We start from the raw sequence: 15465 nt of genomic DNA on the forward strand, positions 1-15465 counted from the left end.
TTACTCCTTTTCCAACGCTGCTGCCATCACTAACCTTGCACGCTATGTACTTTTTCTCCTAACTGATACCCAAATGAAAAACATGGAAGGGGGCGCATCCGGGCCCTCGCCACAGTGTCCCTGGTACACAGACAACACTTTAGACTGCCACACAGTCAATCATATATTTGTGCTAAAGAGCTTATTCAATTGAACACGCTTAGAAATTCTCCTGCAAAAAACGAATAACAACAGCAACAACTACTCACACATCTGGCTGGGTTTCCCCAACCACCGCCTTCAAAATTAAAACCACCCTCATTAAAATACATTTTAATTTATTTTTTATCTTTGTTGGAAGCTGCCCAGAGTGGCTGGGGAAGCCCAGACAGATGGGCGGGGTACAAATATATTATTGTTGTTGTTGTTGTTGTTGTTGTTGATCATGAGGAGGTGTGAAGAGCTGTCCATATGCCTGTTGGACATTGGGGGTAGGACTTGCATACCAGTTCCCTGCCTCCATTCCTGGTTTTACAGCAGGAGTGTTGTGCCCAGGCAAATGCTGGAACAAGACTAGTATCTCAAGGAAAATGCCTTAAGGTGACGACTGGACCCTGGCATTGTTGTGTGTGTGGGGGGGTCAGTGGCACCTGCGGTGGGCCGTCTAAGAAGGATTGCTTTCTTTGTGTCAAGCACATGTTTACTAAGCCAAGACCCTCTATATTAAATAGTCTGTGCATTTAATGCCTGCCCGCGTATTAGGTGTATCAGTGGAAGCCGTGTTCTGAATATCCCCACAGCCCCCTACTCTTTGGAAGTTAGGTAGGAGCCTCTTCTCTCATGTTGTCTCAGTCCTGGAGCACATCGCCCAACCGTCTCCTAAAATATCTTCCAGACGCCTGCTGAAAGCTGACCTATTCTCTTGAGATTTTGGCGGGATGGAATTGTACAACTGTCTGGGTTTCCCCCCCTTGCTAACTTTGATACTGATAGCATTGTGGGTTTCCTGCTTTGTTTCATTTTGCGCTTGCTGCATTTTATATTGGTACGTTAAGCCGCCTTGGAAACTCTTGGTGCGAAGACGTAGCTGCAACAAATACACGCACGTGGTAGGGTTGCAGCCTCGCTTGCGGGAAGTTGTTTTGGGTAGGTTGTTCATCTTAATGGTGGTCCCCAGGCACTTGCAGTAACTGCATCAAGCAGCAGGGTTGCTGTTACTAAAAGGGGTATTAGATCTTGCATTCGGAGGGAGCCATGTGGGGTTTGCGGGTTCTAATTTAGGGACCCGGTGTGGTGGGTGCCCTTTGCAAAGCAGCGCGAGCCAAGAAGTTTACTCGACCGAGGGGTTTCCAGGACTGGGGGAGGCAGTGTCACTTAGTTGTGACACTGCTAAATATCCCCCCCTTTGTTGTCCTTCCCCCGCCCCATCCCCCAGTGCAGCAGTGTGTGGGCCAAGTGTTGCCACATTGCTGCTTTTTAGCCCCATCTCTGATCTTGCAATGCATCTATTCTCAATGTGTTAACATATATTAACTAACTTTTGCCTCCTTGGAAACATGACAACAGCTCGCCCTCTCTACAAATCCAGCGGTTAGAAATCCCAGGCTTTTCCCCTTTAGAAAATCAGCTGAGCAATCCACTGTCGTATTATGATGTGTTAACATCCCTTTTTGTTTTTAAATAGTAAACCTTCCCCCCCCTTTTCTTTTCCAGTACCATCTTCCTGTGACGGGAGGCTCCTAACAGGACACCTTCCACCCATCAATGCACTGCCAATGGTAAGTTCAGGGAAACCCCCGTTGCAAAAGTTTCTTGTGTTGTGATGTGGCCTTTACACAAAACCTTCTGCCAGCAGGAGAAGAGGCAAGCAGACGGGCTCCCAGGCTCAGGAATTCTTTTTTCTATAAAAGCACCTGATTATTTCTGCATATGTGGAGGCCTGTTTCTCCATCTGACAGTAACTGCGTCCGTTTTGACAGCTGCATTTGAGGATACCTGTGCAATTGGTAGCACAAAATTCGTCCCTGGCTAAGCTGGAGCATCACTCCTTCTCATAGCGAACTCAGGTGACAACAGAAACATGGTCTTTGAAAAATGGGAGTGGAAGGTATTGGCACACTCTGGGGATTACCTTAATAATAATAATAATAATAATAATAATAATAATAATAATATCCCAAATAATTGAGGATGTGTGTACGGCAGGGACATCTTAGCCACAGAATGCTGTTGGTTGGCCAAGAAAACTGGGGGAAGTGAAGAAATGGGGGGAAGAGTGGGAGAAGAAGAATGGAACGAGCATTGTCCCAGTATAACAGTTTCCATACCTTCGCCAGTGTGATAAACTCATAAATGACTTCCTAGGTGGGTCTTCCTATTGCCTGTTGGCGCTGAAACGGGCAGAGTTGACTTTCCCTGTCTTGAGTCTAGAGATTCTGGGATCTATGCTTTTGTGCCAACTTTGTATTTACATGAGTGGACATGAGAAATCGTCAACGATTCGCCACGTGTGAATATTGGAATCCACCGGGGGTTTCGAACTGGGTTTTTTAATCACATTTCATAGGATTTTGCTTACATGAGCAAAAAAAGCACAAAACACAAACACAAAGAAAATTACAGAACTGGGGTGTGGGAGAAGGCCAATGTTGGCAAACTGATGGTTCTTCCAAGCATATGGGAGACTTTATGTTTTTTATCTTTGCATGAGAGTCCCATCAGTTCCACAGCTTCTGGAGGGACAAGTTTTGGCCTCTCTCATTTCCCTGTTTAATTACTATAAGATGCACTTCTGATTCAGGGAATTAAACAGAAATGTTTAATTCCCTATGTACCTAGGCCAGGCTTCCTCAACCTCAGCCCTCCAGATGTTTTTGGCCTACAACTCCCATGATCCCTAGCTAGCAGGACCAGGGGTCAGGGATGATGGGCATTGCAGTCTCAAAACATTTGGAGGGCCGAGGTTGAGGAAGCCTGACCTAGGCTCTTGGATGCAAGTCCCATTCAACTCCCATTGCTTAATTTCAGGCGCCTGCGCCGAAAAACCTAAATGATGACAAGGTCATCATCGTCATCTGCCCCCCACTTAAGTGTAGCATAAGCCCCGTGCAGATATTCAAACTGTATTCAAGGAGTTCTGAGCAGCTGCATAGAGTTCTGCTTTCCATAACACAAAGCTACTGTTCAGAAGAGACCTCTGATTTGGGTTCCCCAGTACAGCAAGGCTAATAGTGTGGGTGGCTGAGAAATTCTCATTCTAAGCAGTGTGTGGGTTTGGACACAAGACTGAGAACTTTCCAGTCCTTCCCTGTAGCATTCTTCTTTAATAGTTTGATTTCTCGCCTGTTGCTTTCTCCAGCAGAATACAACCCCTTCCCTATATTACTTCATGCTTGCGTACTGTGACTTAGCCAAGGTTGAAATACTGTTCTGCATTATTGCCTCTCTTAAAAAACATGACTCATTGCATATTAAACTACTCCCAACACTTCATTAATTTTTAAAATACCAGGAAGAGGCTGTTTGAAGTCTTACTGCGTTTTCTCCTAATTTTCCCCCTACAGGTTGTGCCAGAAAATAAGTATTTGTAGAGTCTTGTGGGCCTGTTACTCGGTGTAGTGATAACTGATTCATAATTACTGCTTGGAGCAGGAGGAGAGAGAGGCCTTTTCACTTTTTCCCTCCTTTTTTCAGTCTTTCGGAAGTAAGAGCCTCTCTGTGGAAAAAAAAAATCGTGCACAGGGGTTGTGTGTATTTTGCCATTTGCCCTGCATCAGCATGGAATTTGGTGCTGGATGAAAAAGTCACGGTTGCAAGAACGTCCGCTTCTACCTTATTTATTTATTTAAAATGGAAGTTTATTTCCGTTGTGGCTACAAAAGACAGGCTTGTGGAAGGGCTGTGGCTCAGGAGCAACCAGCCGCCTTCCGGAAAATAGAGGCTTAACCTCTGGCGCTAGGACTCTGCAATCTCCTGCCCTTCCAGCAAAGCCTTGGGAGAGCCACATCTAATCTGTGTGTATGACCAGCTTAATTTTATCCCTTTCTTTGTGGTATTTGGGCGATGCCTGAAGCCACGGTGGGCAACCTGTGGACCCCCGGCTTAATCACATGGCGGCCCTTGGCCTAATTTCACAAGCTCCTCACAAATTACCGGTCCAGACCTATGGCAGGAGCAAACTGTCGTCCTCTGTCAGCGCTGGGTGCTCTGTTGCAGAATGACTCTGTAATCTGACCTGTGTAGCACATTCACCGCCCCGGTGGTGTATCTTGTTTGTCTTAACTCCCTCTTTAAGCTCTCTGCGGTGCTGCCCATCGCTACACCTTGTAGTAGCCAGCTCCATAGTTTTAACCACATTCTGTGTGAAGAAAGTCCTTCCTTTTCGCTTCTTGGACTCCGCCACCCTTCAATTTGTTGGAGGATCCTGGGTTCTAGTCATACGCCTGTCTGCTTAATCTCAGAAAGCACTACGGTCATACCTCATGTTAAGTCCGCTTCATGTTACGTTCTTTCAGGTTACGTCCCGCGGCGACCCAGAAGTACCGGAAAGGGTTACTTCTGGGTTTCGCCGCTCACGCATGCGCAGACGCGCAAAATGACGTGGCGCGCATGTGCAGAAGCGGCGAATCGCAACCCGTGCATGCGCAGGCATGCCACTGCAGGTTGCGCTCTTTTCGTGTTGCGAACGGGCCTCTGGAACGGATCCCGTTTGCAACCAGAGGTACCACTGTATATTATTTGTGGATGGAACTTTGTTTTTAACAACAACAATTTTATTATTTATACCTCGCCCATCTGGCCGGGCTTCCCCAGCCACTCTGGGCGGCTTACAGCATATATAATAAATTGTAAATCATCAGTGAATAAAAATTTCCCAATACTGGGCTGCCCTCAGATGTACAGTGGTACCTCGGGTTACATACGCTTCAGGTTACATACGCTTCAGGTTACAGACTCCGCTAACCCAGAAATATTACCTTGGGTTAAGAACTTTGCTTCAGGATAAGAACAGAAATTGTGCTCCAGCGGCGCGGCAGCAGGAGGAGGCCCCATTAGCTAAAGTGGTGCTTCAGGTTAAGAACAGTTTCAGGTTAAGTACGGACCTCCGGAACGAATTAAGTACTTAACCCGAGGTACCACTGTATTCTAAAAGTCAGATAGTTGTTTACTTCCTTGACTTCTGACGGGAGGGTGTTCTACAGGGCGGGTGGCACTACTGAGAAGGCCCTCTGCTTGGTTCCCTTCTTGCAGTGGGGGAACCGCCAGAAGGCCCTCGGAGCTGGACCTCAGTGTCTGGGCTGAATGATGCAGCCATTGCCACGTGTTTCGGACTGCTGCTCCCATCAGTCCCTGGCAGCTGGTGGGATTGGCCATCCGAAACACCTGGAGGTCACCAGGTTGTTTCAGGCTCCAATACCGTGAGCATCACCGCAATCCCCAGGTAGCTCAGTTGGTCGAGCAAGAGACTCTTAATCTCAGGGTTGTGGGTTTGAGCCCTACCTTGGGGGAAAAGATTCCTTCATTGCAGGGGGTTGGACCAGGTGACATCATGGACCCTTCCAACTCTATGGATCTATGAATTGGTTTTGTGCTTTTGTGGCTTTTCCTATTTCTTGAAAGGAGGAGGTTTGCAAAGAGCATTCCTTTTTTTAATGCTGCTTGGTTTTTTACTGTTCTGCTTCTTTATTGGCCTCCCTTGCTTCAAGGTTGAGGGTTTTTTTGTGGGTAGAATTGGGGTGGCTGCTCCTTTATGATTCCACGTATCCTTCCTTATGGAGCATAAACTCCAACTTAAGCTCCTGTTTACCGAGCAAGTGCCAGAAACGGGGGCCGGGGGCATTGTAAAACCTCCTCTGGCTCCTAAAGAGCCCAGCATTGGCCTCTTGTCTTTAAGTACCCACTTCCCTTCCCCGGATCGGCCCATCAGAAATCTATCATTGCTTTTAGTGGGCCGTTTTTGCTGCTTCCATCGCTATCGACGCAGAACCCAGAGGGGTCCATTCCTCTGCTCAGTCTCACCGCAGATATTGGCATTAGGCATGTGTTGGCAATACTGAGCCTGTTTTGGGGGGAAGAGCACTATAGAAGTTAACTGTTAAATGGGGATTAATAAGGAGGCATGCAGGAAAGTTCTTCATTCTTGCGGTGTTTTTATTTTTGCAAGACAGGCAAACACGCCTATGGTTGTATTTTGTATATAGTGCTATGAGAATGCTGTTTTGTGTTGGGTCAACAGAAGACCGCCTTCCTAACCTTTTCATGCCGTTCGACTGCTTGCTTAATAACCTCTGGCTGACGGTAGTAATAATGGTAGCAATATTTGTCAGCCCCTTTTATCCCACGACTCCCTTGAGCTTAGGGCAGTGTACATGGTGTTCTCACTGTGGGTTTTTGTCTGTGCAACACCTCTTGAGACGTAGGTTAGGCTGTAAATGCGCATTGCTGCAGTAGGCAGCTTCATGGCTGAGTGAGGGTTTGACGCAGGAGCTCCCCAGTTCCAAGTAACCACTAGGCCATGCTGGATTCCTCCAACCTGCCGGGGTGGTGGCGGCAGAGAGGACAGCAGCACAAATACAGTGGTACGCCGGTTTTCGAATGTAATCTGTTCCGGAAGACCACCCGGCTTCCGAAACGTTCGAAAACCGAGGCGCAAAGGGCAGTCTACAGTTCTGATGGAGAAAATTTAAAAAAACTCAGCAGAAGCCGTTCGACTTCCGAGGTGTGTTTGAAAACGGAAGCACTTGTCAACCAATTTCTCTAAGCGCCTTTTAAAGCCATCAGAGTTGGTGGCCGTCGTTAACGCCTTGTAGCAGATTCCAGAGCTTAACTATCCCCTATGTGAATAAACACTTCGTTTTGCCCGTCCTGAATCTTCAAATGTTCATCTTGATGGCACGAGACCCTCACCCCCACCCAATTCTAGTGTTATGAGAGAAGGAGCAGTGGATGCCGTTCTAAAGGACTCTCACGGGTTGCGGACCTGATTCCCATGCAAACCCCCCCCCCCCAAAGCTGCCCCTCTCTGAAAGGAAGGATGCAAATGTCCTCTCTGTTGACGCCTGTTTTGCCCAGCAGCTGAGCCCTCCTTTTGAGTTCCTAGGCTGAATCGAGATAAAGGCCCACCACCAATAAATATGGAGGTGACTTGGTTGCAAGGCACATAAGCCATCCATATGTACTGCAGAGGGGCTCCTTTTCGCCTCCTCACATCTTGCAAAAATCTGTCATGGATGCAATATTCCGGCGCAGCGGTGTGTTTGCGGTTTGCTATTCCCCCATGAGCAGATGGGGAATCCCCATAAAATCCCCCAACATTTCTCGGTTTGCAGTTTTAGTATTTTAAAGACCACTAAAGCTCTGTATGTACAAGCTGCTGAGAAGAAAAAGAAAGAAAAGATGATGACCCAATGATAGCAGTGCTGGATCAAATGGAAGAATGACAGTCCAGTATTCTGCCGACCAGATGCCTCTGTTTAGACGCAAAGCCTTCTGGCTGGTTTTGGCAGTAATGTGCATAAAGCATTGTGTGATATTTAGAGGCATGGTTTCTACCCCAAAACAGCAGCCTTGCATCTCCTATGCCTCTTCCTTTCCCTTCCAACAGTCTCAGTTGGTAGAGCACGAGACTCTTATTCTCAGGGCTGTGGGTTCAAGCCCCTTGGTGGGTATAAGATTCCTGCACTGCTGGGGGTTGAACCAGATGATCCTTGTGACCCCTAACAATTCTACAATTCTGTGCGAAAATGTGGTGTCATTGCCTTGTGAGTTTTCCCTGCCCTCGTTCCACTTTATTGGCTGAAGCACAGCGGCGATGCGACATTGCATGTTGAGTTTGCACCACTAGGTGCTACCAGGGTCAGGAGAGGAGCTGTTGTGAGGCTGCTGTCCTTTAGCGGTTGCTACAAGCCTCATAGCAGTGTTGCCCCTTGTTTACCAATGCCACTCATAAAATTATGTTTCCTTTGTGGTTTTGAAATACAGCTAACCAAGCTAAGGTGATTAAGAAATTCCTCCCTCGCTTACGAGTTCTGAATTTCCAGGCCTTTATACTGAAGATGGTTTGGACATAATGCTAAATGATAGTTGAGCATCACAGGGAGGGCGCCTGAGCAAGCCTTGGGCTGGAATCCTCACCCCACAGTCTCCTCCAAGGCCATGAGAATTAATCCCACACAATTAAGTGCCCCTGAACCCACACAAACTGTGGTTAGTCTTAGCTAGGGTTTACTTAAACTAGCCGGCTTTCAACAGTTTATGGAGCTGAGTTGTTTCACTGCACCATGGTTAAGATGAGTCATGGTTTTAGGATTCCTGCAAGAGGGAATGGCTGTGACGGAAAACAGGAAGGAGTGGTTCCAAACTCTTCTTGCAGCCCCACTAGAGAAAGGGAGGGGCAGGTTGGATTAGATGACCCTTAGGAGCCCTTCCAACTCTCCAGCTCTTTGATTCTATGCGGTAAATGGACTGATTGACTTGCTCCGTTATAACAGCAGCTTTGTGCCTTTGTGCCTAAAATTCGAGCATGAAGCTGGTTAATGTAGGTGGCAGAATCATGTGAAAAACAGCAACAGATATTTTGTAATGGAAAGGTCTGGAGCATAAAGGCAATGAGTCATGTGCACCGAAGAATAACTGCGAGAGTGAGGTCGGCGCGCATAGCAATTCAGAGCACGCATATGTGGTTATTGCTGCTCTGAACATAATAGTGTTGAATGGTAAAGTTCAGGAGGGGTAGGCGAAACCAATCAATTCCGTAGGCAGTGGGGCTAGAACATTGGGATCCCACTCACTGGAGCAACTTTATTACGTTTGCCTACAGCAGAAGCTACACGGTGCATAATACGCAGCCTCAAGAATCCTGGTGCAGGATTCTTATTCAGTTATTATTATTTATTCCATCGTTTGGGCTCCTGTTCGTAAGATGTCAGTTCGTATTGCCAATTTGACAGAGATTGTAGACTGGACACTCTCTCTCTCTCTCTCTCTCTCTCTCTCTCTCTCTCTCTCTCTATTCTTAGGGTAGGGTACACAAAAACGTAGTCTGGAATGTAAAATTAATATTTCATAGAGTACAGGATCAGCTTTCATTTAAAGAAAAAGGGTTTTGAGGTTTCAACCATGGTGTGGCTAAAAGTTCACAAAATGCACAAAGGAGAAGAGAGCATCATTTTAGATTGTGATTGCTTGAAGCTCATCCCTAGAGAAGCAGCCAATGAAATGCAACAGAATTGAGCCATAACTTCTATTTATGCAACTGTATACCGTACAAGAAATGTCATTGAATGGCTGCAGACCGAGATCAATAACATGGGACCGTAGCTCCATAATAGGCAAAGGAGCAAGCTGAAAACACAAGCTGAAAATACGCATTTGGAAGAGAATGTGGAGCTTGCAAAATAACTTCCACGGTTCCTCGTTCGGCTTGATCTTTTTCAAATGTTAAAGATAGAAAAAATTCTTGAGGCTCAAGCAATTAAATGCTTGAGTGCAATTTCCTGAAAAATCGTCGAAATGATTCCAGATGACTTTGGGCATCACTTTTAACTGGTTCCTTGCTCTTTGGGGTAATGTGTGGGAGTCATGCCTGTTTCATTCTCCAGAGCTGGACGGATTTCATGAATCATATCTCCACTGTTTTTTGATCAGCCTGGATCAGTTGGTTAGAGAGTGGTGCTGATAATGCCAAGGTTGCAAGTTCGATCCCTGCATGGGACAGCTGCATATTTCTGCATTGAAGGGGGTTGGACTAGATGATCCTTGGGGTCCCTTCCAACTCTACAATTCTGCGATTCTATGATTGATGATAGGGCTTTAGCTTCCTGTGTTGCCCCTTGCATCTCCCCCAAACCAGCAAGACCGGATTGTATGACGTGAGATAGAAAGCTTCACAGACTTTAATCTTTACCGCAAAGTTAGGGAAACTTATGCAAGTTTGCACACCTTATTTGCACAATTTATACAGGTGGTAGAGTTTGGTGTGCCTTAGTGCAAAGTTGGCATTAGTGAGGAGCGCACATAACCCCGGCTATAAACTGGAATCGCTGTTGGCTGCAGGGCTCCTGGTCACATTTCAAAAGTCTTCCAAGATTGGCGAGCCCAAAGGGCAAATGGGAGATGTTGGGTATCACCCGCCATTCCGAGGGTGTAAGGGGCGGACAGCTGAAGAACCTGCAGAAAGCCTCCCTTGCAATCCTTTTCCACCCATCCATCCATCCATTGAGATCCATCCATCCATAGAGTTTGAAGGGACCATGAGAATCTTGTCCAGCCCCTCTGCAATGCAGATATCCTTTGCCCCATGTGGGGTTCGAACCCATCACCCAGAGATTAACAGTCTCAGTCTCTGTACCAGGGGTAGGCAACCTAAGGCCCAGGGGCCGGATCCAGCCCAATCGCCTTCTAAATCCGGTCCTCGGATGGTCCGGAAATCAGTGTGTTTTTACATGAGTAGAATGTGTGCTTTTATTTAAAATGCATCTCTGGGTTATTTGTGGGGCACAGGAATTCTTTCACCCCCCCCCCCAAAAAAAAATATATAGTCCGGCCCACCACATGGTCTGAGGGACAGTGGACCGGCCCATGGCTGAAGAAGGTTGCTGACTCCTGCTCTATACTATATTTTTTAAAATATATATGGAGAGAGCAAGCATGCATAATATACAGAGATCTTTAAGAATACAGTTGCGAACTATGGGTAGGCTCCATCCACAATGTGTTTTTTGACCCATATATTTTCCGAAATATTTGTAGGGGAAAGTTGCAACTTCCTAACGTGTTCCTTCTCACAAACGCTCTCTTCTCTCAGAAATGAGATGTAGCCAACCTTCTGTGGAAATGCAGAATGTCCCTCCCTTTCTGTCTCCCCCCCTTCTTTTTGGGGTGTGCGTGCGAAGCAGCCGCACGTTTGACTGGTTGTGAACCACCGGGCTTTTTGAGTACTCATTAAAATAATAACAATAATACGGCAATGAAAGAAACAGCAAATAAAAACTGCCTGTGCAGTTTCCTTTCATGGCAAACAACAAGGGACACATTCAGGAGTATCAGGTACATAACAGACAAATTAAAGAAGAAAATAGATGGCCAAAAGGTTAAAAGGGAATGAAAACACAAGCTTTAATAGTCACAAGATCAAATGAGGCATTAGTTAATTTTCCTCCCTTTTTTGGTGCAGTTCATCAGAAGTTCAAGCAATTCAGCTGAGCGATTGAACTGGAGCAGAGCGCTGTGCCAAAAACCCCTGATTACTGATAGCATAAACAGGGAAATAACAAACTGAACCTAACGCTCGATGTCATCTCTCACATAAGAAATTGCTTCTGAGAATGTTGGAATTCTACCCGAGTTGCGAGCGGCGACCCGCACCGCGTGCGAATGCTCACAATGGCCGCAGCCGCAAGCAACAGCTGAGAAATTATTTCTTGCTAATGAGCAATCAAGCCGGATTTAAGACTCAAATGGCTGAGGCAGGGTGTGTTGGGGGCAGCAGCAATTCACAGTTGTGGGAGGGACGGGAAAGGAAAGAGCTTGTTTACTGGAGGTGTAGCTGAAAGTGATGGATCATCAGAAGGGGAGAATTACTACTTCTGTCATATGCAGTTCAGAGACAGGGAAAAGGTATAGGTTGTGTTTAAAGTGGGGGAACGCAGTGTCCTGCCTACGGGCTTTTAAAAAATATATGGTCAGCAGACGCAGTTGATGGACTACATGGAACTGGCTGAAATGACTGGCAGAATCCGAGATTTGGGAGAGGAAATAATGGAGGAGGACTGGAAAAAATTTAAGGACTATTTGCAAAAACATTATACGCTGTATGAATGTTAAGAATGTGTATGATTAGGAAACTTTTGCTTCAGCAACTCGATTAGGTGAATTGGAAACTAAGTTATAAGAAATACGAGGTGGACAACATGAAATAACTATATTATGTTTATTTTAAGGTACAAACAACTGAGACATAGTATTTTGAATTTAGAAACATAATATTTGAAAGATACAGTAAGATATGAAATAAGGTAACAAATTGCTGATGTTCCAATTGCAAAGAACGCAGGGTTCGGAAGATTTGGGGAAGTCCAGTTGGAATGGCAAAAATAATCTGGAAAGTTGGTTTTTATGTATCTCTTTTTCTCTTTATCTTTATTCTTTACTCTTCATTCTGTAAATTTCTAACTGTTGGAAAGAAAACTTAATAAAATATTTTTTTTAAAAAATATATGGTCAGGCTATCTAAATAAAATTGATTCCCCATTGAACTAGCCCCTCACCATATAGGTTTTTTAAGTATTTATATGCACATAGGTTTGTTGTTCTTTTGAAGAGTGAATTATAGTCAAATTGTCACCATCTACTATTTCTCCAAAGAAGGAGTTTCAGGCATGCAGTTTGGTCATTTAAATTTGTTATCTGTGAGTTTGCCTTGCAATCTGAACTACTCGGAGGGCACTATGCATGTTGGGACATTCATCTCATCCTTCTTGAATGAAGGGCTGGAAGGCATGTCTGCATTAGCTGCCGTGCTGTCGTTATGAAAAGTGGAGAGGAGGAGGGACTGGAATGACCAAAAAGCGGTTCAGGACAGGGAACAAGAAGGTGGCCCTGGAATCCCTGAAGACGCTCCCTGCTTGTGTAAAGAAGAGTTGAGTCAACAACGCCAAGACCATATAACACTGGTCCTGAAAGACCTACATTGGCTCCCAGTACGTTTCCCAGCACAATTCAAAGTGTTGGTGCTGACCTTTAAAGCCCTAAACAGCCTTGGCCCAGTATACCAGAAGGAGCATCTCCACCCCCATCGTTCTGCCCGGACACTGAGGTCCAGCGCCGAGGGCCTTCTGGCGGTTCCCTCATTGCGAGAAGCAAAGCTACAGGGAACCAGGCAGAGGGCCTTCTCAGTAGTGGCGCCCGCCCTGTGGAACGCCCTCCCATCAGATGTCAAAGAGATAAACAACTATCTGACATTTAGAAGACATCTGAAGGCAGCCCTATTTAGGGAAGTTTTTAATGTGTGACATTTTAATGTATTTTTAATCTTTGTTGGAAGCCGCCCAGAGTGGCTGGGGAGACCCAGTCAGATGGGCGGGGTACAAATAAATTATTATTAATAATATTATCCTCCGAAAACTAGGGCTGTCAACCACTTAACACATATTTTAGTTTATTATTCACCTGCCTTTCAGCCTCTTACTTAATCACATTGCATATTTGCACAGTACAAAGTCTCTGGATTGGTGCCTCTTTCAACACCGAAGGAAGTCTGCAATAACTTATAATGTATGAACAAAGGCTGCCATGCATCGTTAGAGAGAAAAGCCATCACCCGTCATTTCCTTTTCCAAAAACAGCCTACAAATTTTTAAAAGGCAAGCTGCCCTTAACATGAAATCCCTCCAATTTAACATGAAAGTGAGGCGACTGAGCAACCCTCCTAAGGGAAAATGTCACAATATTTGGGGGGATTTTTAGATTAGAGAAAAAGCGAGTAAGGAGGGATGTGATGTAGGTGTATTAGATTGTGCGGGGGGTAGAGAGAGTGGACAGAGATGCGTTTTCTCCTTTCCTCATAATACTAGAAGCCCCCACGGCTATCCAGCGAAGCTGGGTTTTAGAAGATTCAGGACCGTCAAAAGGAAGGTTTAGTTGAGATTGCAGGGCGGTGGACAAGACAGCCCTCGCAATCCCTTCCAGCTGTACAGTTCTGTGATTCACGCAGCCCGCAGTTGAACTGTGGAGTTTGCTATCTGAAAGATACTCAGAGTCGCAAAGTGATTTCATGCTCTTTATTCAGCTCATGGTGGTGAGGAGGAATGAATGAAAGTCCCCTCAAAGTATCTGCTTTATATACATTATTTACACAATGGGCTGCACATGATTGGCTAATTCCGGAATTCTACTGTAAGCCAATCAGGTTGTGGATTCACTTCTATCTGGAGCATGATTGGGTAGTTCCTGCCAACCAATCATACTGCTGCATTGTTCTAGGACCTATCAGACTGCTGCATTCTGAATCCTATTGTTCTAGGACCAATCAGACTGCTGCCTTTTGGATCCTATTGTTCTAGGACCAATCAGACTGCTGCAGTTTGGATCCTATTCAACTCAGTACATAACACTATCACAAGACGCAATGGCAGCCACCAACTTGTACAGCTTTGAAAGAGGATAGGACAGATTCATGGAGGACAAAGCCATCAATGGCCACTAGCCATGATGGTTAGGTTACACCTCCACTCTCGCAGGAAAAATGGCTCTGTATTCCCATTTTGCTGGGAATCACGAGTGGGGACAGTGGTGTTGCGGTCAGGTCTTGCTTGCGGGCATTGTACAAGTTATCTGGCTAGCCACTGTGAGCAGCATGCTGGTCTTGAGCCTTTGGTCTTGCGTGGTACAACTTGCAAGAGGGGTGAGCGCGTGTGCCAGCTCGGACCCCTGTTACGATTCTGATCACCCCCCCCCCCCCGATTCAGGGAGGCTCCCTGCATATTTTCGAACACTGATCTCCCCCTCCACGCATGCCATGCCCCCTCCTCCCGTGTTAACACAAATCAAAATCTTTGAGAACGCGTCCAACAAAATTGTCTGGCAAAGAGGGATTCAGGGGAGACAAAAAATCCTTCAAGGAAGGAAGGAAGGAATTTGCTGTGGTAGTTTGGGGTGACGGACAGCAGTTGGGCTCGCATTAAATGGGTATTAGAGAAATTCAAGGAGGATGAGTGTCCTTGTTAGCTAAATGAATACCTGTTGATGGTGGGGGCAGAAGGAGAAGAGTGGGGAAGGGCTGTTGCCCCAGTGTCCCTGCTGCAAAGTTCCCCAAAGGGTCTGTTTGTCCACTGTGGGAAAATGCATGCGGAACTAGGTGAATATCTGACTCTTCTTCAATGCCCCAACTGGAAGCTTATAAAATTTGCCTGTAATGTTTTTTTCCTGCTCTCTCTCCAACAAATATATAAAGTCATTCATTTTGTTATCTTAGCAACAAAGATATAGTTATATTGCACTGATACATAGGGGATATTTTCATTAAAAAAGAGCTTCATTTGTCTATATTTATTATGTATAACCAATTTAATTTAACCACAGAGTTATGTGCTGGAAATGGGGCTCTTGTCTTATTACCAGTCAACTTTTCTCTGCTTCTATTTCATCTGCAGTTGACATTTTGCTAGTAGGAGGCTAATTGCTAATCTAAAAGGAAATAAACCATAGATCATGCACTGGTAACAAATTGGTATTTAAGCATATGTTAGGCACTCGGCTCTTCTGCTCATTTGAGGGGCGTTCTGATTTATCTGGTTTTATTTCCAAAAAAGGTTTGATTCCCTCCCCTCCAAATAAACTTAGTCGGTATGTTGCAAATGTGCAAGTATTAGAAACGTATTCCTGTTGTCATGAAACCTGGGGTGCCAAAGGCAAGAAGCAGAATTCTTTGCAGAATCATTTTCAGATCGAAATGCCAAAGATTCAGTTTGGAGGTTTGCACTCTCCTGA

General features: G+C 45.5%; 1 protein-coding gene across 3 annotated transcripts in view; it reads left to right on the plus strand.

Moving 5' to 3' along the window:
- TBL1XR1 (TBL1X/Y related 1) overlaps nt 1-15465 on the plus strand; it is a 172160-nt gene that overhangs the window by 82259 nt on the left and 74436 nt on the right. For all 3 annotated transcript variants that reach the window (XM_028731607.2, XM_028731605.2, XM_028731606.2), the window contains exon 2: nt 1693-1757. The gene's annotated coding sequence lies outside the window, so the exon portion shown is untranslated. The remainder of the gene's footprint in view (nt 1-1692; nt 1758-15465) is intronic.

This window comes from Podarcis muralis, chromosome 6, assembly GCF_964188315.1.
Source record: "Podarcis muralis chromosome 6, rPodMur119.hap1.1, whole genome shotgun sequence".
In the NCBI taxonomy this organism is placed as follows: Eukaryota; Metazoa; Chordata; class Lepidosauria; order Squamata; family Lacertidae; genus Podarcis; species Podarcis muralis.